General features: G+C 42.5%; 1 protein-coding gene and 1 long non-coding RNA gene across 6 annotated transcripts in view; one reads left to right on the top strand and one right to left on the bottom strand.

Moving 5' to 3' along the window:
- LOC137424380 (progesterone receptor) overlaps positions 1-27,911 on the top strand; it is a 411,636-nt gene that overhangs the window by 11,546 nt on the left and 372,179 nt on the right. The window lies entirely within an intron of this gene.
- Positions 9,266-27,911, bottom strand: part of LOC137426039 (uncharacterized) — a 29,147-nt gene continuing 10,501 nt past the window's right edge. The window contains exon 4 of the long non-coding RNA XR_010984163.2: positions 9,266-9,656. This is a non-coding gene — a long non-coding RNA (uncharacterized LOC137426039). The remainder of the gene's footprint in view (positions 9,657-27,911) is intronic.

The following is a 27,911-nucleotide window of genomic DNA, read 5'->3' as shown; positions in this document are numbered from 1 at the left end:
ATATATAATGTGTATATATATATGTATGTATATATATATATATATATATAATGTGTATATATATGTATGTATATATATATATAATATGTATATATATGTATGTATATTATATATATAATGTGTATATATATGTATGTATATATATATATAATGTGTATATATATGTATGTATATATATATATAATGTGTATATATATGTATGTATATATATATATAATGTGTATATATATGTATGTATATATATATATAATGTGTATATATATGTATGTATATATATATATATTATATATATATATATATATATAATGTGTATATATATGTATGTATATATATATATATATATAATGTGTATATATATATATATATGTATGTATATATATATATATATATATAATGTGTATATATATGTATGTATATATATATATATATAATAATGTGTATATATATGTATGTATATATATATATATATATATATATATAATGTGCATATATATGTATGTATCTATCTATAATTCCAGTAATCTCTGTGTGTGTGTATGCGACCGCTGTTTCTCGACAACTACCGGTCCGATATACTTTAAACTTGCCAGGTATATTGCTGGGGACCCGAGGATGTGCCTTTTCAAGGTTTCATATTAATCGGACAATTACTTACCGAGCTATGTCCAAAAAACGATTCAACCAATCAGAGCAGCGAGCTATCGCGTGTGCCGAACGTGGCGAACACACTCTGCCTCGGACGGCACATTTGAGAGCGTATTCATTTATTTCACGTTGGCAAACTATGTTGGCGTTAAACTATGTTTTAAAACTAATTAAAACTACTTTGCGATTCATCGTAACTGCGATTCGTAACTGCCGTTCGCTTTGGCTTTGCGAATGGACCAAACCATTTCATGTAAATAGAGGGGGGGGGGGATTGTCACCGTACTCGCAAGCCGTTCGCTTTGGACCAAACCATTTCATGTAAATAGAGGGGGGGGATATAATTTTAGATATAGATATAGTACGGGCATGCCCTAGTATATATAATGTGTATATATATGTATGTATATATATATAATGTGTATATATATGTATGTATATATATGTATATATATATAATGTGTATATATATGTATGTATATATATATATATATATATAATGTGTATATATATGTATGTATATATATATACACACAACAAACAACAACATGCATTTTAAGGCCATTTCCCCTGCTAGAGCGGGGGGTTAGCCTTGCAGTCCCCATTACAATCTTCTCCATTTTGCCCTATTTTCTGCATCTCCCCTTGTTAACCCCGTTGCCGCGGATCCAGGAATTCTCCAGACGGGGGGGGAGGGGGGGGGGAGGGGGTGAATGAAACAATAGCACAGGGGGGTCTGGGGGTATTCCCCCAGGAAATTTTTCAAAACTGATCGTCAGAAACGGCATTTCGTGCGTTCTTGGAAGTTTCTGCAGTTCCTTGCGTCCTTCCCTGGTCCAACAGTTCAACAGATTCGCGATGATTAATGGTCAGAAAGAGGAACTGGTGAAACGACTTGCCCAGCTGTTCCTTCTGCTATAAATTGATGAAGTGTGTGTGTGTGTGTGTGTGTGTGTGTGTGTGTGTGTGTGTGTGTGTGTGTGTGTGTGTGTGTGTGTGTGTGTGTGTGTGTGTGTGTGTGTGTGTGTGTGTGTGTGTGTGTGTGTGTGTGTGTGTGTGTGTGTGTGTGTGTGTGTGTGTGTGTGTGTGTGTGTGTGTGTGTGTGTGTGGCATGTTTTTTGTGTAGTTCTACTGGAGCTTTCTGACATGGAAGTTCTGATTTATGTAGTTCTCGCGAAATGATTGTTATGATCTCCTGAGTTAATTAGGCTAATTTACTACAAATAATCCAGAAGAATTCCCATGCTTCTCAATGCTCTCCATGTTAAGGTGTATGGAGCAGCTTAATAGGTCCTTCCATGGCATGCCATTCTCATTACTAAATAAATAACAAAAACAATGATAATATTTTACAACGCATTTATTCCAACTCGAGCACTATAGCAGGCAGGTATGCTGCAAGGCCATGAAAGGCGATGAAAATTTGGTCCATTTGGACCAACGGGCTCACTAGTAGTTATAAAAGACCTGTGCACTCCCAAAGTGTGAAATGATGGCAATGACAGACTGTGTGCTGGTCAAAGCCCGGCACAGAAATGTGCCTAGGTGGTGAAGCTCAAGGCAGGGGGTTCTCCCCACAAAAGAGATCAGATTGGACAGCGGAATGTGAATTATTTTATTAATCGTAAATTATGTTATTTTGGAATAGACGGCGCTTGTGTTTCCGAATGAAAATGTCACATACATCATGTGGGGATACGGTGAAGTCATGGTGTATGTTCATGAGGGCCAGAGATGCCATCCGACTTTCTCCCATGGAATTTCTTAGGTAGGTCTTCAGACGACGCATTCAAGAAAATGAGCGTTCGGCCTCACAGGAGCCTACAGGGAGGGTGCATCCAATATGGAGCAGGACTTTGGTGGATGGAAATTCGTCTCCATCTACTGCGCAGAAACAATCCATGAATGTGCTTGGAAGCGTGTTGTTGGGCTTCCTTCTCCAAAACATCTGCCAGTCTCTAAGCTCATTTATCAGTCCTGCTGGATGTTCCATGTCGTTTTTCCAACGCAATAGCCTCTGATGTAGGGCTGGAATGTCGCAGGTATCGGCGATTATCGCAGATGACATCAGCAGAAACAGATCGCTACCTTCCCGATTTTCAGCACAGAATCGGGTGTCCATTTCCTGGCTGAGGTGGTCGAGAAATGGAATGCACATGTTTCTGAGGTCGAAGAGCAAGGGAGTATTGGCGGCAGTGTTCGGACGATGGATTTGTCGTTTTGCAACTCTCGGCATTGTGACATCACCTCCTACAGATTCTATCATGGCCTTAGCGTGATCGAACCACAGAGAGAATTCAGTTTCTGCATTTGACCGTAGTTGAGTGAGCGCGTCCTTCTTGTCGTCAATCATAGAGTATGCCTCCAGCACATCCATGCCGTTGCGTTGCAGCTTCTGGGCAAGACCTTTTAAAGTATGTAGGCTGTTCTTCACTGTAATGAATACAACAACAACAAACTGAAAAGACGTCGGTGAACTCAGAATTCCCTGTGCAGACACGTGGCTATCACAGTCCCACCCCCAGGAATCCTCATCACCGTCGGGATTTACAATCCTGTCCAAACAAATACAGACAAATGGATATAACCCTTCAACTGTCTCGTAACAAGTATGTGTCTCCACCCACCTCGTCTTGCACAGACCTTTCAGTTTTTTTTGCTGAGGTTTCCTCTTCTTGCTCAGATAAGGTCTTTTCAAGGTACCGTTGTCTCTTGGGTGAGTTCTTGAAAAATCTATAAAGCTCATTAATGGTATCAATCATATTGCGAACCATGGATAGTCTACACCCTGCTGCGATAGACAAATTTAGCACATGACTGTTGCAGTGAGTGTAGAGCGCCAAAGGCTGGACAGCTTTAATCTGTGCTTGAGGTCCGATTCTGGATGATGCCATTGATGATGCACCGTCATAGCTTTGCCCTCTTGCCTTACTGATGTCCACACCTCTTCTGAATAAACAATCTATGATGGCCTTTCCTATAGCTTCCCCAGTAGTTCTCTCTAGCTCTACAAAATCAAAGAATACTTCTTTAACTGAAGGTTGAGGCCAGGGTGTCGAGGAACCGGAGTGAAATACTGAGAATTTCATGGTTGGAATGAAGCTCCGTTACCTCATCCCCTATGATGGTGAAAAATCCTCCCTCCTTCAAACACTTGGTCAGTCCATCTCTAATCTGGCTACCAATGATCTCTATTACTTCGTTCTGGATGGTCTTAGAGGTACAGCGAGCATTCCTGTTGCCACTGAGCAGATGCTCCCGTAAGATCTCATCGTTTTCAGCAATGTGACTCAAAATGGCGAGAAAATTTCCTTTGCTTGAGATGTCATCACATTTCAGCGAATTGTCGTCTCGATGTCCCCTGAGTGCTATGTTCTGCCGACCGCAGAGCAGCACCACACCGACAATTTGTCGGAGGATGTGTAGATTTTTTTCAGAGTTCAATTTGTTCTGCTCGGAAATCAAATATGATATTCTGTGGGTCGGATTTCGGACACTTTCCATCAAATCATTAGCAGCAAGCATAGCTTGTTTATGGTAGTTCAGTGAATCGTGTGTCGCCAGTGCACCATCTGTACCAGTTGCTTGCCGTAGGTTGGTTAAGGGTGATCGAACTAGCACCCTAGACTTAATTTGATCATTTTTTTGGAGGGAACATAACACAGAACTTACACATCCCACCTCCAAGTACAGAACTGTAAGCCAACCATTTGTAACGATCGAGCCACTCTCTGCGAAAATTCAGCACATATGAACGATATTGTCCCTTGCGGTTGATCCGTTGAACACACAGGGAATCAAAATGTTGTGGGCAGTGATGCTCGTTTAAGTACTTGATTTTCTCGTCACCCGGCAGCGACTCAATATGAACATTATCGGCCACAATATCACCGACATCATAAGCTCGCGCGGCCTGTTTGCCTTCCAACACAGGCACTGATTTGTCGTTTGTTGCATCACTCACTTTAAGAGTGTTTGTATTGCCAAGGGGATCGGAAGACGTGGTTGCTTCATTACGGCGTACTCGTACCTCTGGTTGGGCCTCAGGTACTGGTGCTGCGGTAGGCCTACCCGGTGGGTGTTGTGCCTCATCTGTTATAGTATGGTCTGTCGCAGTGATGGACGAAAAGAAGTCCGTAATCTTACTCTTTTTTGGATCTTCCATGACACTCACTCGTTTTGACTTTAGTCTCAAGACAAAGTAAGTGATCCGATGTTTGTCGATATGATACCTCTGTACACCGCATTGACCAGTTTCCTCAGTGCTCAGCAATGCATTATTGGATGGACGAGTCCACTAACGTGCTCGACGAGGGGTGTTGACAATAGGATTGTACTATTGTGAACGTACCCCACGTCGAGCGATTTAATGAACTCGTCTACAAAGCACATGAGTATCGATCCTGTACACACACGGATAATTGACACAAACGTGAAGAGAAATTTGAATTCTGAGCAAACTGTACTGCAACCATTATAATTGTGCACCGCTGTAATCGAGTTTCAATATAATGCTGTATATTTATGCTCCGCCCATGTTTGCCTCATGCATATCATGGTCCACCCATGGGTGACAGAGACCTTTCCTCTTGTATAGAGGGACGAGGGTACTCGGTTCCCAATCCACTGGAATGCGGCCTTCTTTCACCACAAGATTACAGATCTCTGTCATTGTCTTCACACCCCAACTTCCTGCTGCCTTCAACATACCTCCCACAACTCCCGTCGGCCCTCCCGCTTTTCTACTCATCATTGCTTTTATCGCTTCCTCAACTTCCTTCTCAGTTATCTTCTCTGCCGGTCCTAAAACTGGGTTACTCTCTATGTTGCCATCCCATTCATTCTCTGTATTCAACAGCATTTCCATGTATCTCTTCCATCTTCCTTTAATTCCATCTGGGTCCCCAACGATTTGTCCCACTTCATCCTTCAAGCAACTCACCCCCATCACATCACACCTCACTTTCGCTATCTATTTTGCAATCCTGAATACTGCTCTCTGACCCTCTTCCGAATCCGAGCGTTCTCCAAACATTTTCCTGCATGCCTCCTGCGCCTTTGCTACCTCTTTCTTTGCAGCCTTCTTGGCTGCCTTATAACTTTCATGCGCTGCTGTTTCTGCTCCCGTACCCTTCGCCTTTTGCCACTCCTTGAACTTCTTCCTCTTCTCGTCAATCCTCTTTCCAACTTCATCATCCCACCACCATGTTTCCGAGTGCCTCGGTGGTCCTTTTGTCCATCCACATACCTCACCAACGGCTCCCAACAGACGAGCTTTCATTGACATCCAACCACTTTCAAGTTCAACCACATCATCCTCTACCCTACTCAGCCTCTCTTTTAATGCCTCCCTTACTGTCACCTCTTTCAACCTCCACACCTTCATTCTCGGTTGGTACTTCACCCGCCGAGCTCTCCTCGCACCTTTCACCCTCATGTCGCAGACAACCAAGTGGTGCTGTGAAACAGCCTCCTCCCCCGGGATCGCCTTTGTGTCCCGGAGGTGCCCCCTATCTCGCCTACACACCATCAGGTCATCAACGGTTGTCGTCGACCCACCTGACGTGTATGTAACAAGCTTATTATCCTCTTTCTGGAACTGAGTATTACAAATCAACAAATCAGCTCCATCAGCAAACTCCAAAATCCTTTCACCTTCTCCATTTCTCACACCATATCCGTAACCCCCATGAACTCCCTCAAAACCATCCATACTCCTTCCCACATGTCCATTTAGGTCTCCTCCTACCACAACAACTTCCTCATCTTTCACGTTTTCCATCAGCTTCTCTATCGCACACCAGAACTTGTCCTTCTCTTCATCGCTCCGACCAACCTGCGGAGCATATCCCGAGATGACGTTCACCAAGAGCTTTCCAATCATCATTTTCACCATCATCAACCTATCACTCACTCTAGTCACACTCACCACACTGTCTACAAACTCCTCAGAAAACAGGACACCATTCACGCCCTCCAGGCACCCTTGCCACACAAACTTGTATTTCTGTCCCTGCCTACCCTTCACCATTCTCACACCACTTACCTACCATCTCATCTCTTGCACACAACATATGTCCACTCTTCTTCTGACCAATACTTCCACCACTTCTGATCTCCCTGTCATTGTCCCTACATTCCATGTCCCAAACCTCAGAAACCGATCTCCACTTCGGGCTGTACCCTGCCCATATGTAGTTGTAATTGTCATGGTTCCCTTTTTGAGGCAATGTTTTTATGGTCGGATGCCCTTCCTGACGCCAACCCTCTTAGTCGTCTCTTACGACACGCAGGGATACGGTGTACCTATTCTAATCCAGGGTATACACTGGGAAACGTTTTAAAACATGGAAATTCTTGGGGGGGGGGGGGGGCATCACGGCTGCGGGGGCCCTGTCAGCACCACGCCACGGCGGCCCAGTCAGCACCACACCACGTCGGCCCGGGTCCCCTTGGCGAATAACAAAGTGGGAACTTTAACTTCCACCATTGAATGCCAGCAGACGGGACGCCCAGTTTGAAGTCTGGCTGGTCGGCAGCACATGAAGGACGCACCCCCTGAAATAACCATCGTTTTTATCCATCGTGTTTATCATCGGTAAATCTTATTCCATCGTGTTTGGAAAATTGGAAAACTTGGAAAAATTGGAAAAACAATATAGCCTATTTTACTCCCAGGGGTCCCACGAATACCCACCCAAAATATTGTTGCGATCGGTTGAGCCATTTTTGCGGTACCTTCGAATGGACAGACGGACATTTGGTGAATTATAGTAAAATATATATATATATATATATATATATATTTGTCTACCCAGATTTATATATATATATATATATATATATATATATATATATATATATATATATATATATGATATATATATGTATCCAAATATATCTTCAGTTCTCCAGCTTTGAATGAGCGCACGTAATGACGTCACTTCCATGTACATACGCTCTGCCTGTCAAGCTCTCAAGAGAACCCTCCGACAGAGCAGAATTTTGATCTTAGTTCAGATACTGTCATAAGTGTATGCAAAGTTCAGATATTTGGATATGATATGATGTATGTCATATGTTATATATATATATATATATATATATATATGTCATATGATATATGTTCAGATATGTATGTCATAAGTTCAGATACTGTCATATGTCAGAATAGCTGGATGGGATACCCTAATGGCGGTTCACCACTGATGGTATGAAGTCAGCCCGGGTCTAAATTAATGGCCAAGTCATTAATCCATTGTATAATCCATTGTATACTTGGCCTTGGAATGGCCAAGTCAAAGCCCGGATCTAAATCCCATCGCGATGTTGTGGGGGGATTTGAAACGAGCTGTGCATGCAAGAAACCCCTCAAACATCGCACAGCTGAAAGAATTCTGCATGGAGGAGTGGGCAAACATTTCTCCCAGTCGATGTCAGAGACTGGTAGACAGTTATAAGAAACGCCTACTTGAGGTTGTTGCTGCCAAAGGGGGCAATACCACCTATTAGAGCCAAGGGTGTACGTACCTTTTCCACATGTGAAATTTGCATTTATGTTTATTTATATTATACAATGGACAACAAAATGTAAATGTTTCATGATATTTGTTATATTATATCACCTTTATCTCTCAATATTGTTGAAATGAAGATCAAATAGCTGTATGTTGGAATATGTTGAAAAAGTCAAAACTTTACATGGGGTGTACTTACTTTTTCACGTGACTATACACACACACACACACACACACACACACACACACACACACATACACACACACACACACACACACACACACACATACATACACACCAACAGGATGGTCCAGAGTTAACACACTTACCTTCGAGCTATCTCGTCAGGGTTTCATTCCTTGCATGACCAGCCAGTGCTGGATTGGTGTTCCACAGGAAGGTTTTTTTAATCATTGTATGGCCTCTCGTATTAGTTGGACATCAAAGGTGCTCCCAGTCACACATCAAATCATGCTTCTCATGAGAGAGTTGTGTGAAAAACTTTTCCCCCTGCAGACCCCACAACGATGTGGGAGTGGGTTGCAAAAACAAGAGATCGTTTATTTACATCTACATATACAAACACAACACCTCTTTCTGACCTGTGTGCTGTGAATGTCTGAGCTGTTTTCAAAGGGGTGTATTGTTTCACAGAGAAATGAAATGCCTGTCCCAGGTTGGCAGTGGCCTTTGGCTACATGGCAACAATTCCCTGCTTTGCTGAATATGTTTTCCTACACATTTTGGCACCAATGGACTGCACTTTGGATTCTTTCCTGTTCCGCTCCTTTTTGCTGAGTTCTTCGAGAATTCTGTGATTTTGACACCTCACAACTGTGCGAGCCGATCGCATTGAATATGAGGATTATATTACTGTGCTTCATTTGCTGCTTCTTTCTTTCATGTTGCTCATTGTGTATCATAATTGTACCTCATCTGCTCTGGTTTTCTTGCATTCTCAGTGACATCTCGTAGGTGTGGAAACTTGTTTGAATCGAACAAAAGGGTGAAAGTGATCCGGTGGATTGAGGGATTAATGATTATCATCTCGGTCTGTAAATAAGTGTTTCATATTAGGTATTTGTGCAGCAAAGTTTATCATTCCACTTTATTGTTCATTGCACATGGATGGGATGTTCAAAAACTTTCATTTAGCTCTGCTGGGTGGTCCATATATATTGTTACCCCTGTGTATTTTTTTTTTTTTATGCATTTTTTTTTTCACAATACTTGACATACTCATGAACATGACTAACATGATCATTGTCGACTTTCATCTCTACTGATTGATAAGTCATACAATATAGGTGGATGGCAGGGATAGAGGGGTGTGGAGTGGAAGAAAATTACGTGACCGATCCCACAAGGTGGGATTAATTGGGGCTGTTGTCGTAGTTTTCGTCGTTGTATTAAATCGGCCTTTGCCGAACACAACATCTCCGCAGCCTTGCCCACCATCTGTTTATGGGGCTTCTGCATCACCTTGCAGACATCTGTTAAACAGAATGAATGAGGTTATTGTAGTAACTAAAAATGCATGATAATTTAAACCCACAGTGGGGTGCAAATGTATGAGTCCACTTAATTTAATGCCAATTTCTGAGATCATGATTTCAAACACATTACTATTATTATTATTATTATTATTATTATTATCATTATTATCATTATTATTATTTTTATTTTTTTTGTTGTCATATTGAAGTTTCTCATATTGTCATATTGACGTATTAGTCATATTGAAAATACTAGGGCATTGCCCGTACTATATCTATATCTAAAATTATATCCCCCCCCTCTATTTACATGAAATGGTTTGGTCCAAAGCGAACGGCTTCCGGAGTTTGGTAAAGAAATCGCCATCGCGTGCACAAACGCGCAGGAAAGCGAATGAATCGCAAATTCGTTTTTATTAGTTTTAAAACATAGTTTAACGGCAACATAGTTTGCAAACGTGAAATAAATGAATACGCTCTCAAATGTGCCATCCGAGGCAGAGTGTGTCCGCCACGTTCGGCACACGCGATAGTTCGCTGCTCTCTGATTGGTTGAATCGTTTTTTGGACATAGCTCGGTAAGTAATTGTCCGATTAATATGAAACCTTGAAAAGGCACATCCTCGGGTCCCCAGCAATATACCTGGCAAGTTAAAAGTATATCGGACCCGTGGTTGTCGAGAAACAGCGGTCACAGACAAACGTACAAACAGAGATTACTGGAATTATAGATAGACTAGGGCATGCCCGTACTATATCTATATCTAAAATTATATCCCCCCCCTCTATTTACATGAAATGGTTTGGTCCAAAGCGAACGGCTTGCGAGTGGTGACAATCCCCCCCCTCTATTTACATGCAATGGTTTGGTCCAAAGCGAACGGCTTCCGGAGTTTGGTAAAGAAATCGCCATCGCGTGCACATTGCACAAACGCGCAGGAAAGCGAATGAATCGCAAATTCGTTTTTATTAGTTGTAAAACATAGTTTAACGCCAACATAGTTTGCAAACGTGAAATAAATGAATACGCTCTCAAATGTGCCATCCGAGGCAGAGTGTGCCCGCCACGTTCGGCACACGCGATCGTTTGCTGCTCTCTGATTGGTTGAATCGTTTTTTGGACATAGCTCGGTAAGTAATTGTCCGATTAATATGAAACCTTGAAAAGGCACATCCTCGGGTCCCCAGCAATATACCTGGCAAGTTAAAAGTATATCGGACCCGTGGTTGTCGAGAAACAGCGGTCACAGACAAACGTACAAACGTACAAACGTACAAACGTACAAACGTACAGACAGAGATTACTGGAATTATAGATAGATGTATCCATATTCTTTAATTTACTATACAATAGTTATTCACTAAGGCAAGGCAGTGGTCTGAGAACATGTGACCACCCAGCCTGTGGCCTGTGGTGTTTGTGGTGAGGATGAAGAAAAGGAGGGATGTTAAAAGCAGATGTCGGAAGGTTATTAGGTGGGGGAATGTCGGGGAAATGTCATCGTAGAGTACAAGGAGAGGGTGAGGGCCAGTTATGAGCAACTTGGTGAAGAAATGGAAGGTTTGGAGAAAGAGTGAAAGTACGGAGAGGCGTTTAGGGGAATTGCAGAAGGGTTGTGTGGAAGGTTGTCAGGATGGGGTGCATGGTCGAGGGATTGAAACAAAGTATGGTGGACGGAGGAAGTCTTGAAGGCATTTGGTAAAAACGAGATTTGTAAGAGGATAGAGAAGATAAAGGACAGAGGGAGGCAGCCGGTTGCAGAGTTGCCTTACGGTTTTTTGTTGGAGAGGGGGGGGGGGGGGGGGGAGAGTGGGTGTAGGTATATTCTCTATATAAATGTTAACCGCGCATTGCAGAAGGTGGTGGCAGAAGGTATTAACAATACCTTTTTTACCTGTGCAATGCTGAGGTCAAAGTACCCTTCACATGGGTAAATTTGCCCTCCTTCCCTTCTCTCTCCCACTAACCCCCTCCTTCTCCCGCTCCCACCTAAAAAAAAACAACCTGAAAGGACCTGTTATGGCTCCTCCCCAAAATACATACATGTACACACTAAAACAAACATGGCATAGTGAGATTAACTGAAGCTTTTCATGATGTACTTCTCAAGGTAAATCACAGCAAGAGAAAGAAGGAAGTGAAGGAGCGTGCATATAAACAGTGCATTCAGAAAGTATTCAGACCCCTTCACTTTTTTCACATTTTGTTATGTTGCAGCCTTATGCTGAAATCGTTTAAATTCATTTTTTCCCTCATCAATCGACACTCAATACACCAAAGAGAAAACGGGATTTTAGAAAGTCATCCAACAGGATCATAAAAGTTAAGTATTTTCCCATTCGTGTTTTTGATAAATTTATACTGTTTATTTTGCTGTGTATGTGTTTACTGTGTTTGTTGTTGTCCTCCCCCAAGGAGAGGGCATTGCATTTGAGTCCGTTTGTTTGTCTGTTCGTTTGTATGTTTATTTGTCCACACAGAATAAATTTGATTTTCTCTGCAACCGTTGGTCCGATTGACAGGAAATTTTCCCCATAAGTGCAACTCCACCTGTATAATTTTTAAATGATAATTACGACGTCATAGGTCACGTGGTATGGGCACCATCTTGAAAAAACCGAAAAACTTTTCTTGATATCCAATTTTCTTCAAACAACCCCTCACTGTGCTTCATCCCATCACCATCAAACCTTTTGTCCTCTTCATCCTTCCCTTTCTCCTAGCTCTTCTGCAATCCATGACACACTATCAACAGCTCTCCCTACTTCCCCCTCTCACCTCTCATCTTACCCTACCCCTCCCCTCCCCTGTCCTGCATTCGATGCTCCCCCTCCCTCTTCCTTAACGGTATGGACCTCAAACATCCGGGGCCTTCACTCAAACCTGATTGATCTTTCCATACAAGTTGCTTCTGACAAACCAGACGTAATCTGCGAAACAGAAACTTTCCTCCTTCAAGATATCTTCGATTCCTTAATATCTGCAACTTCTGCAACTTCGATGATTCTATTCAACTTATTATAACATAATCATATAAGTTGAATCTTATTCAACTTATATGATCATCTGATTCTGCAACTGGACCAGACGGCATCAGCCCACGGGTCCTAAAATCCTGCTCTGTCGCTCTTTCACTCCCTCTCTCTGTTCTCTTCACCCTCTCTTTTGCTCAAGGTCATCTGCCATCAGCTTGGAAATCAGACAACATCACCGCTTTACACAAAAAGGTGAAAAAACATATCCTTGCAACTACAGACCAATCAGCCTTCTCCCAATTATCATCAAAGTCATGGAATCCATCATTGCTTCAGATATCAAATCTTTCCTCTTCTCCAATGGCTTGATGTCTGATCATCAATTTGGTTTCAGACCAGTTCACGCTACTCTGGACATGCTGCTTCTGCTGTCTCAACAATGGATGGAGGTCCTCAATGCCAAACAGGAAATTTGAGCTGTCTCCCTTGACATATCACGTGCCTTTGATACGGTCTGGCACCCCGCTCCGCTCACCAAACTCTCCTGCTATGGTATCCATGGAAATCTCCACGCATTGCTTGTGGACTTCCTCTGTAGTCGTAGTCAACGTGTGGCCCTGAATGGGTTTCTCTCATCTCCCCTTCCTGTTCAGGCTAGAGTTCCCCCAAGGCAGTGTTCTGGGCCCTGTGCTTTTTCTGGTCTTCATCATTGATCTCTCCGAATCTCTGGAAAATCCTCTCTATCTCTTTGCTGATGACCCCACTCTCTGCCGCTCCATTCTTCATCCCTCAGATCGGCAGTCTGCAGCGTCCTCACTCTCTGCAGACCTGGACAAAATCAGACTGCTCAAGCAAGTGGAACATGTCTTTCAATCCTGACAAATCTCACGCTCTTGCTATGTCTCTCCGAAAAGACTGATTAGGCAACCCTCCCATCTACTTTCTGAACAATCCTCTCCAAGAAGTTCTGCCACTCAAGTTTTTGGGTCTCACTATCTGCCATGATCTTTCCTGGGAAAACCACATTTCCAATCTGGCCTCCAAAGCCAGTCGCCGACTGGGCATCCTCTGTCGTGCATAGTCCTTCCTTGGCACACGTAAGCTCCTCACCACAGACGAGGCTTTCATCTGCAGCTCAATGGAATACTGTTCTCCCCTCTGGGCTGGTGCTCCTGCCTCACACCTAGCTCGTCTTCACGCTGTTGAAACCAAAGTTTTCAGAATCATTGGAATCTCCCGCGATGAAGCTAACCTCGAGGGCTTTTCACTCACTCATCGCAGGCATGTAGGTGGCCTTTCTGTCTTCTACCAACTCCTATCTGGCCTTGCTCCCCCAGCTCTATCTGTGCTCTGTCCCCCAAATATTCCTACAGGTCGCACAAGATCTGCCAGTAACCCTCTTCTCGTGAAATTGCCAAAATCAAGACTCTCTGCTCACCTTCACTCCTTCATTCCTCTTTACTCCCGCCTCTGGAACAAACTTCCTCACTCTCTTCAATCCTGCTCCTCCCTCCAGATCTTTAAATAGATGTTCACCACCATCTCTTGTCTTCCCCCATCCAAAACCTTGATCTCTTCTATCCCTGTTAATTCACCCCAGATCCACTTTTTTTTTTTTGGAAATCCTGACTTCTTTCTTACCTGGAAGTTCTAGGAGTGTCCATGTGTTTTATACTTTTCCCACGCCCCTCCCACCTTCCCATGCATCCTCCCCCCAAGCCCCCTTCCTCCCACGGATCTTCCGTTGTCCCTGTTCTGTGCTGTTGTACTTGTGTGCTTCCCTCTCTCTCCCCATGTTGTCTCCCGCTCCCTTTATTGTATGTTTTGTGTGTCCGTTTGTCTTTCCTGTGATTGATGTTAGCTCTTTCACGAGTCTCGATCTTGTATACAAAAAAAAGAAAAAAATCTCTCCCTGGTTACTCCCTCCTCCGGTATGATAGACCTGAGCCTCGTCCGGGTGGTGGGGTTGCAATCTTTATTTAAAAAAAAAAACTATCTTCCTCACTCTCCTTGCACTGCTCTCTCTCCACCCCACCCCCAGGAGTACCTCTGGCTATGGCTTCCTCCCCGCTCCCACCTTTTGTTGATATGTGTTCTGTACCATCCTCCAAACAGTGATGACTCATTTACATTTTGCTGTCTGACAACATGGACCAACTTCTATCCACTCATCCCAACTCTCTCTTCCTCATATGTGGTGACTTAAACTGTCATCATGCCAGCTGGCTGGGTGTGGGTACCTTTCTCACCAGCCATGACATCTCGGCAAAGGACTTCTGCGACCCATTGAGCCTGACACAATCTGTCAATTTCCCGACCCGGATCTCAGTCAATGGAGCATCTTCTCTTCTAGACTTGATATGACAAACTTCCCTGCAAATGCCTGCTGACCTTCTTCTGCTCCAATCGGTTCTTCTGATCATTTTCTTGTTAAAGTGGATATCTCACTGGCCATTCTCATAGAACCTCCTCAGCGTTGACGAGTGTGGCATTTCACTCAGGCCGACTGGCATGGTCCTCAAGCAGCCACCAATCATCTGGACTGGTCTCCCATCTCTACCGTCTCTGACATCAACTCTTCCTGGGAATTCTTCCAAAGTAAACTGCGCTCTCTTATGCACAGATTTATCCCATCTCGTCTTCAGTTGCAATTGTTACGTGCTCCTCCCCAAACCCCCTGGTCACGGTGTACCTCCGAGCCCCGAGAGGAGTCACGGCAGAAAGATGTGTTATTCTGTGTCAAAGATCAATGGTGAAATCACACCAATTGTTACCAACAAACAAATATTGCATTAAGGTCACACAAGAATAACAACACAAAAACAATAGTAATCAATTGCACAACCAATATATATTCCTATGATGGTACCATCAGGTTCGTACAATAAAACTCACTGTGCTCCAAGTGAGCGTAAAGAAGAACATTCCCAATGTCTCTATTCCCGCATCAAGCCAAAGTCATATTCCGGCATCAAGCCAAAGTCGATCCACTCCAGTGATCGTCAGTATGATGTCGTATTGAGACCAGAATCCCGTTGGGTTGACAGTTACACTGCCAAAGATGGGCGAAGGTGTCCTCGAGAAGCGACGGGGAAATCACACCTTTAGGTATAGACGTTTGAGGGCTCTCAATCGGCGAACCGCAGATTTCCCACTCCAAAAGCCACGTCACACACACACACACACACACACACACACACACACACACACACACACACACACACATACACACATACACACATACACACACACACCAGATTAACGTCTGAATGCGGTGAAAATGGTTGAAGTGGTGAAAAACCTTGAGCGAAGCGCAAAGCGCGCGAGTCAAAATGGCCGACGGCCCATTCTCGAGGCATAACGGCACTACGATGATTCTCCTCGGAATCGACCGCAAAACCTGACACGCAGGTTGATCTGTCACAGTGATAACAACTCTGTCGCAGGAATCCCTTTCCTGGGAAACCCAAAGTTCACTCGTGACTCTCGTTCGCCAATCGTTCGCTCCAGACCTCGAAGCAGCTAGGCTTCTTGTCCGACTCACTCGCTCCGCCTTTTCTCCCTCCTCTTCCTCTTCGTCGTCGTCCGGTTCCGGTTTCATTTAAAACATTAACTTTTTACCTTTTGAAAATAATAATCTCCATTTTCCCTTAAACTCCATTTTCCTTTAAACGACAACAATAATAGTACATGGAATCAAAAATGTTTACAGTGGATGAAAACCACAACAACGGAAGTGACGAATCCGTAACACCATACACTTCCTCTTCTCCAATGGCTTTATCTTGGATCATCAATTTGGATTCAGAACAGGTCACTCTAATCTGGACATGCTGCTTCTACTGTCTCAACAATGGATGGAGGTCCTCAACACTATACCGTTTGGGCTTTTTGCGAATGAGAGGTCCACTAAAAGGCATATTCTTCTGCGTGTTGTCCTCGATTCATATGCTGAGAGCCTTCTCCATCCTTTCTACGTGGACAGCCCGGACATGGGTGACTACCTTCGTACGCGATACAGCGCTCGCTGAAACGCTCTCATGAATTGCCTTCTCGTTCATCCGTATTTAGCAAATGGTGGATTTGTTGACGCCATAATGCCTGTTCACAGAGGCCGCACTCGCTTTTCTCGAAAGCCGGTCAAGCAGCTCCACTTCATTGCTATGGCTCATCACTTTCTTCTGCCTCTTGGTAGACGACGCATCTCTGGCACTGGTATTGCGCCTGGTAGCCAGGATTGAACGATGAGCAGAGCGAGAGTCAAAATGCAGGTCAAAGAAATGGAACGAGAAGAATGATTGAGACCCAAGACATAGTCGGTATATGGAGGAATGGGGGCATTGTGGGTAGCTGCGGGAGGGGTGAATACTCTGTCCATTGTTTATGGGGGATGCTTTGGATGATGCCATATTGAGCCTATCTGCTAATTTAGCTAATAGGTTTAATGAAGCGTTTTCATTCTATAACTCGAGGGGTTGACTTGTTTGCGCAGCTGAGTTTACGTAAATTGCAAACTGTAATAGATTTAATGAAGCATTTTAATTCTATAATTCACGGGGTTTTACTTGTTTACGCAGCTGGTGGGACATCCCGCGAAGCTCTTGATTATAGTGTGCCTAAAATTTGTGGGTGTGAAAGCCATGAAAACGTGAAGCACACGGCAGCGAATGGAGAAGCGGGCCATGCTCGCGGCTTGTAGAAGATGTTTTTTGCTCATGTCCAGCTGCTTTGTGCATGGCTGGTGAAAGATGGGTTTTATAAATGTGTCAAGCTTGTGAATTTTTTTTTTTTGCGCCATAGAAAAACCGCGAATTCGCGGGACACTTTTCTGCGAATAGAGAAAGAGGTCGTATTTTATCAACCGAGAATACGCGGACCGAGTAGTGGAACCGCGAATCGTGGGGTCCGACTGCATATATATATATATATATATATATATATATATATATATATATATATATACATGTATATATACACAGTGAAACCCCGATTTTACGCTCCCCGATTTAACGCGAATTCGGATATAACGCGATGAGTCATTGGACCTTTTTTTTCCTTTTTTTTTTTGCTCTTTCTGGAACCTCTTTCTGGAAATGGAACAAACTGCTCGAAAAAGAAAATCTTTTTCTGTGAAAGATAAGCTTCACGCACTTGACGTGATCAAGACTAAAAGTCAAACAAGTTGCACGAACGAGACCTCGGGATACCGGAATCAACACTTCATGGCTGGAAATCTCAAGAAGAAAAGTTACGTGCGTCGCTTTAAGTTAAAGAAGAAGCAGGACTACAAGCCAAATGCCTGAAGACAGTCAAAGATGTCAGCCACGATCAAGCTCGCTCAGAAGGCCTTCCAATTTGCTGTCCTATTCTCAAAGCTCAAGCCGAGAAGTTTGACAAGCAGATCAAGCAGTTAGTGTTTCAAAAGAAACCGGAAACCGGATCGAGAGAAACCGGAATGAAGAAGAGGAGGAAGAGAAGCGGAGCAAGTGAGGTCGAGAAGAAGCCGGGTTGCTTCCGGAAACCGGATCGAGAGAAACCCGAATGAAGAAGAGGAGGAAGAGAAGCGGAGCAAGTGAGGTCGAGAAGAAGCCAGGTTGCTTTGAGGTCTTGAGCAAACGCTAGCGAACGGGGGTCACGAGCGAACTTTGGGTTTCCTGGGAAAGGGATTCCTGTGACAGAGTGGTTATCGCTGTGACAGATAAACCTGCGTGAGGTTTTGCGGTTGATTCCGAAGAGAATCGTTGTTGAAGTGCAGGTACGCCTTCAGTACGGGCCCGTCGGCTATTTTGCCTCGCTCCCGATTTCGCATCGCTCCAGGCTTTTCACCTCGCTTCAGCCATTTCACCGCATCCAGCCGTTAGCCTGGTTTGCGTGTGTAACGTGGATTTCGAGTGGGAATTTGCGGTTCGCCGTTTGGGAGCCGTTGAACGTTCATACCCGAAGGTGGGATTTCCCAGTCGCCTCTTGAGGGCACCTTTGCGCATCTTTGGCAGCGTGACTGTCAGCCGAACGGGATTCTGGTCTCGATACGACATCGTTCTTACGATCACCGGAGCGTGGATCGACTTTGGCTTGATGCCGGAACAGAGACTTTGGGAATGTTATTTTCACTTACTTGGAGCACAGTGAGTTATATTGTACGAAACTGATGGTAGCATCATAGAAATGATATAACATTGGTTGTATAATTGATTAATATTGTTCTTGTGCTGTTATTCTTGTGTGACCTTAATCCAATACTTGTTTTTTTGGTAACAATTGGTGTGGTTTCACCATTGGTCTTTGACACACAGAATAACACATCTTTCTGCCGTGACTCCTTTCTGGGCTCAGAGGTACACCGTGACCAGGGTTTGGGGAGGAGCACGTAACAACATCCACTTATTGTTACACACACACACACACACACACACACACACACACACACACACACACACACACACACACACACACACACACACACAATATTAAGGCCATTTGTGACCTGGCAGAACTATCACCCCAAAACCCCAGAGCTGGTTTATTTATTTATTTTTTGTTTGCAATGTGTCATCCTTGTAAAATGGGTCAGTTATTTCGAAGCATTTTGTCGTAATTTTATTGATCAGTGTTGCAATCTCTGCTGGCCAGACAACTAGACTTGCATCATATTAGGACTGTGTTCTTTGAGGGGAAAACCTATTTGGCTGAACGTTTATAAACCGAGTTATATATATACACAGTCACGTGAAAGAGTAAGTACACCCCATGTAAAGTTTTGACTTTTTCAACATATTTAAACATACAGCTATTTGATCTTCATTTCAACAATATTGATAGATAAAGGTGATATAATACAACAAATATCATGAAACATTTACATTTTGTAGTCCATTGTATAATTTAAATAAACATAAATGCAAATTTCGCATGTGGAAAAGGTACGTACACCCTTGGCTCTAATAGGTGGTATTGCCCCCTTTGGCAGAAACAACCTCAAGTAGGCGTTTCTTATAACTGTCTACCAGTCTCTGACATCGACTGGGAGAAATTTTTGCGCACTCCTCCATGCAGAATTCTTTCAGCTGTGCGATGTTTGAGGGGTTTCTTGCATGCACAGCTCGTTTCAAATCCCCCCACAACATCTCGATGGGATTTAGATCCGGGTTTTGACTTGGCCATTCCAGAACCCTCCATTTCTTTCTTTTCAGCCATTCCTTGGTGGATTTACTGGTATGTTTAGGGTCATTATCATGTTGCAAGGTCCACCTTCGGTTGAGCTTCAACTTTCCGACAGATGGCCTCACATTATCCTCAAGCACCCTCTGGTACAATGAAGAATTCATAGTGGATTATATGATGGTGAGCTGCCCAGGCCCTAATGCAGCAAAGCTGCCCCAAACCACAATATTTCCACCACCATGCTTTACAGTTGGTATCAGGTTCTTGTGGTCAAATGCTGTCTTTGGTTTTCGCCAAACATGTCTTCTGGTACTGTGGCCAAATGGCTCTACCTTTGACTCATCTGTCCAGATCACATTGTTCCAGAAGTGCTGGTCTTTGCCGAGGTGTACATTGGCAAACTTTAGTCTTGCTCTGATGTTCTTTCTGGACAGCAAAGGTTTCCTCCTGGCACACCTCCCATGTAGATCAAATTTGTGCAGCCTCTTTCTAATGGTAGACTCGTGCACTTTGACATCAACAGTGGCAAGAGCTACCTGTAGGTCCCGTGATGACATTCTGGGGTTCTTAGAGACTTCTTCCAGCATCTTGCGGTCTGCTCTCGGGCGGAACTTGCTGGGGCGGCCTGGCCTGAAGAAGTTGGCAGTTGTTTGGAATCTTCTCCACTTGTAGATGATCTTCCGGACAGTCGAATGATTGATTTCAAATTGTTTAGAGATCTTTTTAAATCCCTTCCCCGACTCGTAGGCATCTATTACCTTCTTTCTGAAGGCCTCAGAGAGCTCTTTTGATCTGGGCATGCATGGTGACACCGCACACTTCAACAACAAAGAGCAAACCAAACTAAATGTCTGAGGTTTAAATAAGACAGGTTCCTCCAAGATCCTCTCTAACGATGTTCTAATCATTTGCACCTGAGCTGGTGCACCTGATTCTAATTTTAGGTATTTGAAGTAGTGATAAATGTAGGGGTGTACTTACTTTTTCCACATGTGAAATTTGCATTTATGTTTATTTAAATTATACAATGGACTACAAAATGTAAATGTTTCATGATATTTGTTATATTATATCACCTAAATCTATCAATATTGTTGAAATGAAGATCAAATAGCTGTTTGTTGAAATATGTTGAAAAAGTCAAAACTTTGCATGGGGTGTGCTTACTTTTTCACGTGACTGTATGTATATGATTTGAGTTCTTGCTTTGGAGTTTGCAATTTCAAATCCAATTATGTTTGGAATGTGCATTTGGTTTTTCCCTGGTTTGAAAGGGAATTAGCAAAAATGTGAATTTGTCAAGAAATTATATATTTTAAGGGTGAATGGGTAGATTTGTATCACTGCATAAGCTGGTAAAAGGCAAATGAATGAATGCTGATGAAATAGAGATGACAAAAATGTGCAACTTTCCTCTTGGTGTTCTTTTTATTGTTTCCCCACCAAGCTTCACCATTGATTCTTATGAGAGCAGTTTAATGTTGGTGTAGATTTTCTTTTTTCTTATCGAAAATGCAATACCATAGTTTCATACAGAATTTTTTTCCACCCTGAGCAAGTTGGAAAATAAGTGACCTTGATGCTACTCGACTAGTTCTGGGTAAAACAAAACTTGTGGCCAATATCCAATGACTTGATTCCAATCTAATGTTTGTCATTAATATCCAATGACTTGCTGAGCAATTAAGTAATACACTGACGATTATCTGCATGTCTTTATTGCACAATGTCCACCTCTTCAACATGGCCAATGTCAACACTACTACTCTGGCAACTCAAGATCATGTCCTCTACAGTTCAAAGTTGTCACATTGTGATTCAAAACTATAAATCACATCTGTTGGTGTTAAGTTGGTGAATGATGAAGATGTCAAAGCAAATGTAATCTGCATACCCATCCCAAAAAAATACATCTGAGATGACATGAATGCATATATCGATGGGACAAGTGGGTATGTGTATCTGTTTCATACCTTGAGAAATAGGTGAAGATTCATTCACTTTGTGTTTTTAGATTTATGTCTACTAAACGGTCCACGTCAAGCTTTAAACATCCTCATACCTCATACGTTGAATTTGTTACTCTTTTCCACTACAAAGGTAGATTTGAGAATGGCATCATAGTGGATGTACAAAAACCAAGACCGATCGTCTATCAACGGCGTAGCCGGGCTTGAATCTGCTGAGTGGAGGATCTGCTGTCCCCTGTCATGTAACCAGATCTTCAGCGCTGATCGGTGGACATTTGTGAGGACGGAGAGACAAACGCAGTTCCAGATGGCATTGCCCTATGGGCTAGGCCGTAAAAGCATGGCTGCAGAACCAAGCGACCGATGACGTCATCAGTTTCTTTTTCTCTCCCAATTTGTTCCAAAGATCACACAAATTTCATTTTGATCACATCAAGCGTTTTACTTGTCGATTTATGACGTCATAATGAAGGCAACTATGACATCTTTAACATGTTATTCTCCATGGGGAGTGCTTTATAATGAGCCACCTTTCAAATTTTTCCATGGCGCAGTTTCGAAGATATAGAGGTGCCGTTTTCTGGGTTTTTTCCCTATATGGCGCCTGTACCACGTGACCTACGACGTCATAGTTATCTTTAAAAAAAATTCTACAGGGGGAGGTGCTCCTATGGTGAACATTTAGTGTCAACTGGACCAATTGTTGCACAGAAAGTGAATTTTAAAGGCAATAAACCTGCAAAATGCCGGCGGAAGGGACACATCCATACATCCATACATCCATACATCCATACATCCATACATCCATTCATTCATCCAGACAGACAGACGCTATTCCAGACATCATTGCCCGAAGGGCTGTGCTGTACAAACATGGTGGAATATGTAAAGAAGCAATGTCGATGCGCTGAGAAGCAATGTCGATGAGAAGCAATGTCGATGAGAAGCAGTGTCGATGCGCTGAGAAGCAATTTTTTTTATATTTATTTATTTATTTTTTGAATACTGAATCGAGGCTCGTGAAAGAGCTAACATTTATTTCACAAACAAATCAACCAGACAAACAAAACACACAAAAAGAGGGAGCGGAAGACAAGATGGGGAGAGAAGGGGAAGCACACAACCACAACATTAACATCATTAACATAATCTTCATTAACATGACATCAATCTTGTGCCTTTGCAGACATGTGCAGCCTCAGCTAACCACACTTATTCCTCCCTATTTTCTACCTCCTTTAACTCCTCCACACCACTACTTGTTGCATTATTTACCTTAATTCCCACTCATTTATCGATTCGTATCTTGAGACTCACAATTATGTTTCCCTCGGTCCTAGTTAATTAAAATGCCGGAGTTGAGGCTTCCTCTTCAGGCATAATCTTCACTGTTGTGACCTTAGAACACGTGTCCTACCTTTCTCACATGATCAGGTACAAATCTCTGCATTTTTACTCTCGCCAGAGCAGAAGGTATTGTTTGTCTGCACAGAACGGGAATATGCTTTTATCCATAACCAGTGGTCCAATTGGCAATACATTTTCACCATAGGGGCACCTCCTCCTGTAGAATTTTAAATAATTATGACGTCATATGTCACGTGGTAGGATGCCATCTTGGAAAAACCGAAAAACTTTGCACCTCTATAATCTCAAACTGCTCCATGGAAAAACTTGAAATATGGCTCATTGTCAAGTACTCCTCATAGGGATCAACATATATTCATGATGTCATCATTGCCTTCCTCATGACGTCATAATTAGACAAGCAGAATGCTTGATCCGATCAGTTTGAAATTCCTTGTGCGTGATCTACACAAACGTTGTATTGGTGAATGAAATTGATGACGTCATTGGTCACGTGGTTCGGCAGCCATATTAGATTGAACATAAATCTGTCATCAATAAACCACAACAAACACAGCAGCTAATAAACACCACACAAAATACACCACACAAACATGTCCTGGTGAGGTTCTGCAATCTCTGATTGCTCTTTCTTGTTTTTAAAATGTTGAACGTTTCCACTTTCTATTTGAGAATGATTATAGCATGTACAGGCCTCATCATTGAGGCTTGTGCAACAAAGCTATTTGTGTGTGAAGGCTACTTTGTTTTGCTGTCAAACTCTTTAAAATAACCTGTAGCAAGTCAAAAGTTCATGGAAAGAAGGAGGAAAATAAGTAGGAAACTGGCATTCTTTCGGTTTATTGGTATCATTCATGCAATTTGCTCTAAAGGTGATTTGGATTTGTTTCGGTACACTAAAGCTGAGGATCGTACATGGCACAAACTCTTGTTCTGTAATTTTGAGTGTCAGAATGGCTTGTGCCAGATGGCTTGCTAAACATGTGTACTTTGTATCCTTGGAAAATGCTTTGGATTAACCAGGGACAACTATCCAACGATGGAATACTGCTGTCTGGTCGGTATCGCTCTGCACCGGTATGAGCAATGGATTTTTGGCACCTACAGTCATGGCCAAAAATATTGGCACCCTTGCACTTTTTTCAAATAATGCAGCATTTCTTCCAGAAAATTGTTGAAATTAAAAAATATTTTCGAACCCACATTTGTATTGCTTTGGTTTGCAGTGGAACAAAACAAAAAAAGCTGAAAAATTACTAAATCTTAGCTTATTCCCCACAGAAATCCAAAAATGGCCTGGACAATATTATTGGCACCTTTTAGTAGTTGTGAGAAATGATTAGATTTCAAGCAGGTGATTCTCCTTTACTTTGGACTTGAACTCACCTGTGGTCAGTTGCAGGTGCCCCCAATATAAAAATCACTCATTCCACCAGTTTGAATAGAAAAAAAGGAGTCATTGTGCTGTTTTGTGTCATTGTGTGTACCGCAATGTGCATGGAGGAAATAAATAAAACCAGAGAATTGTCTGAGGTCAGACAGGATTGTGACCAAGCATAGATTATCTCGAGGCTACAAGTCCATCTCCAGAGACCTTGATCGTCCTGTGTCTACCATACGCAATGTTATCAGGAAGTTTAAGGCCCATGGTGGCACTGTAGTCAACCTCCCTGGACGTGGCCGCAAGAGAAAACTTGATCGAAGATTGCAGCAAAGGATTGTTTGAATGGTGGTGAAAGCACCTCGATCAACTGCCAAACAGATTCCAGCTGCTCTTCAGACACAAGGTATGACAGTATCAACCCACACCATACGTTGCCAACTCAAACAAAGTTGGAGACCCAGGTTCTATGGTAGAAGACCCAGGTGGACCCTACTTCTGAGAGAGACATAAGCCCGACTGGAGTTTCCTAAAACACACCGGAACAAGCCAAAATCCTTCTGGGAGAATGTCCTGTGGACAGATGAGACCAAATTAGAGCTTTTTGGTAAAGCACATCATCTCTATGTTTATAGAAAACAAAATGAAGCCTTCAAATAAAAGAACACCTTTCCTACAGTCAAACATGGAGGAGGTTCAGTGATGCTTTGGGGTTGCTTTGCTACCTCTGGCACTGGGTGCCTTGAATATGTGCATTGAATCATGAAATCAGGAGATTACCAAGGCATTTTGGAGCACAATGTTGAACCCAGTGTCAGAAAGCTGGGTCTCCGTCGGTCATGGGTCTTGCAGCCGGACAATGACCCCAAACACTTCAAAAAGCACCCAGGAATGGTTCAAGTCAAAATGCAGGACTGTTCTGAAGTGGCCAGCAATGAGTCCAGATATAAATCCCATTGAACACCTGTGGGGAGATCTGAAAACAGCACTTGGGAGAAGGCACCCTTCAAATCTGGGAGAACTGGAGCAGTTTGCACAACAAGAGTGGGCCAAAGTGCCAGTAGAGAGATGTAGGAAGCTCATTCATGGCTATACTATATGAAGCGCTTGAGTGCAGTTATTTTGCCCAAAGGCTGTGCTACCAATATCAAGTCTGGGGTGTCAATAATTTTGTCAATGCCATTTCTTTTTATTTTCTGATTTAAAAGGATATATTAAGTTCTGAATGAAAAATAAAGGTTCTGTAATATTAACAGTGAAATAAAGAATTGTGGAGACCAAATACTTTTGTCAATTTAAACTTATTTTTGAGAGAAATTTGTGAGTTATTTGAAAAAAGTGCAAGGGTGCCAATATTTTTGGCCATGACTGTAAAGTTGCTGTGTACATTGACCTTCTTGAGGAAGGAGGAGGTGCAGCCGACAGTTCAAACATTAGCCCTTTGTCGAAGCAAAATATATGGGAAAAATGAGGAAAAGCTTTTCATCTTTACAAAATTGAGCTTAAAGTGAGAGCAAGATGCCCCTTTGCTTTTTTTTTTTTTTTTTTTTGTATACTGAATCAAGGCTCGTGAAAGAGCTAACATTTACTTCACAAACAAATCAACCAGACAAACAAAATACGCAAAAAGAGGGAGCAGAAGTCAAGATGGGGAGAGAAGGGGAAGCACAAACACAACATCCGAGAGCAGGGAGATGTGTGGAAGGGAGAGGGCCTGGGGGGAGGAGGCATGGGAAGAGGGGGGGGGGGGGGAGGGAGAAGTATAAAACACAAGGACACCAAGGTGGATTGAGCGTGGAAACGTGCCTGAAGCCTGAAGCCTGGATTGAGCGTGGAAACGGAAACCCAGGTTGAAACGGCTAAATTTTGACTTTTGATATGGTGTATTTATTTTTAACTGATGAAAACAGCAATTATTTTGATTGGCACGATTACAGTATCTGAAGTTTAATTTTGTAAGCTATTTAGAATTCCTCCTCGATCCGCTGGCTTGTGATGCGAGGAGCCAAGGTTCAAATCCCATATAGCACGTGTCTTGTCCATTATCCAAGTTAATGTCCTTGCAATTCATTAAAAATCGTTGATGTCTAATACTCGTTGTCCTCATTGATTTGTGTACAAGATCCTCCATGAGCGTTCAATCACAAAATCAACAAGAAAAAGAGCAATTAAACCCTTGCCAGGATGTATTTTCAGTGGTTTTAAGGCTTTTGTGTTAAACCAAATATGGCGGTCGAACCACGTGACTGATGACGTCATCATTTTTTTTTTTCTAAACCAATTTATTCCTAGATTATGCTCAAGAAATTTCATCTTGATCGGATGAAGTTTTGTACTTATCGAATTATGACGCCATAATAGGCACCTATGACATCATTAACATATTTTATTCCCCATGGAGAGTTCTTTGCAATGAGCCATGTCTCAATTTTTTATATTCAGCACTTTCCGAGATATAGAGGTGCAAAGTTTTTCGATTTTTCCAAGATGGCTGCCGAACCACGTGACCTATGACATCAAAATTATCATTAAAAAATTATACAGGTGGAGCTGAACCTATGGTGAAAATTTCCTGTCAATCGGACCAACGGTTGCAGAGAAAATCATATTTATTCTGTGCGGACAAACAAACAAACAAACAAATGAAAAATCGGTCAGAGACCGAGGACTTGCCGGAATGTACTTTTTTATCGGCCATTTAGGACAAATATGGCGGCCGAACCACGTGACCGATGAAGTCATCATTATTTGTTTTCTAAACTAATTTATTCCTTGATGATGCTCAATAAATTTCATCTTAATCGGATGAAGTTTTGTACTTGGCGAATTATGACGTCATAATGGAGGCACCTATGACATCATCATTAACATATTTTATTCCCCATGGAGAGTTCTTTACAATGAGCAATGTCTCAATTTTTTCTATTCAGCACTTTCGGAGATGTGGAGGTGCAAAATGTTTCGGTTTTTCCAAGATGGCGGCCGAACCACGTGACTGATGACGTCATCATTAACATATTTTATTCTGCATGGAGAGTTCTTTACAATGAGCCATGTCTCAATTTTTTCTGTTCAGCACTTTTGGAGATATAGTGGTGCAACGTTTTGCCGTTTTTCCAAGATGGCGGCCGAACCACGTAACTGATGACGTCATCATTAACATATTTTATTCCCCATGGAGAGTTCTTTACAATGAGGCATGTCTCAATTTTTTCTGTTCAGCACTTTAGGAGATATGGAGGTGCAAAGTTTTTCGGTTTTTCCAAGATGCCCTTCGAAACACGTGACCTATGACGTCATCATTAACATATTTTATTCCCCATGGAGAGTTCTTTACAATGAGGCATGTCTCAATTTTTTCTGTTCAGCACTTTCGGAGATATGGAGAAGCAAAGC

The sequence above is a fragment of the Myxine glutinosa genome, chromosome 4, assembly GCF_964187855.1.
Source record: "Myxine glutinosa chromosome 4, kmMyxGlut1.1, whole genome shotgun sequence".
Classification (NCBI taxonomy): domain Eukaryota; kingdom Metazoa; phylum Chordata; class Myxini; order Myxiniformes; family Myxinidae; genus Myxine; species Myxine glutinosa.
Note: the sequence above shows the minus strand (reverse complement) of the source record. Positions and strands in the feature narration are given on the sequence as shown.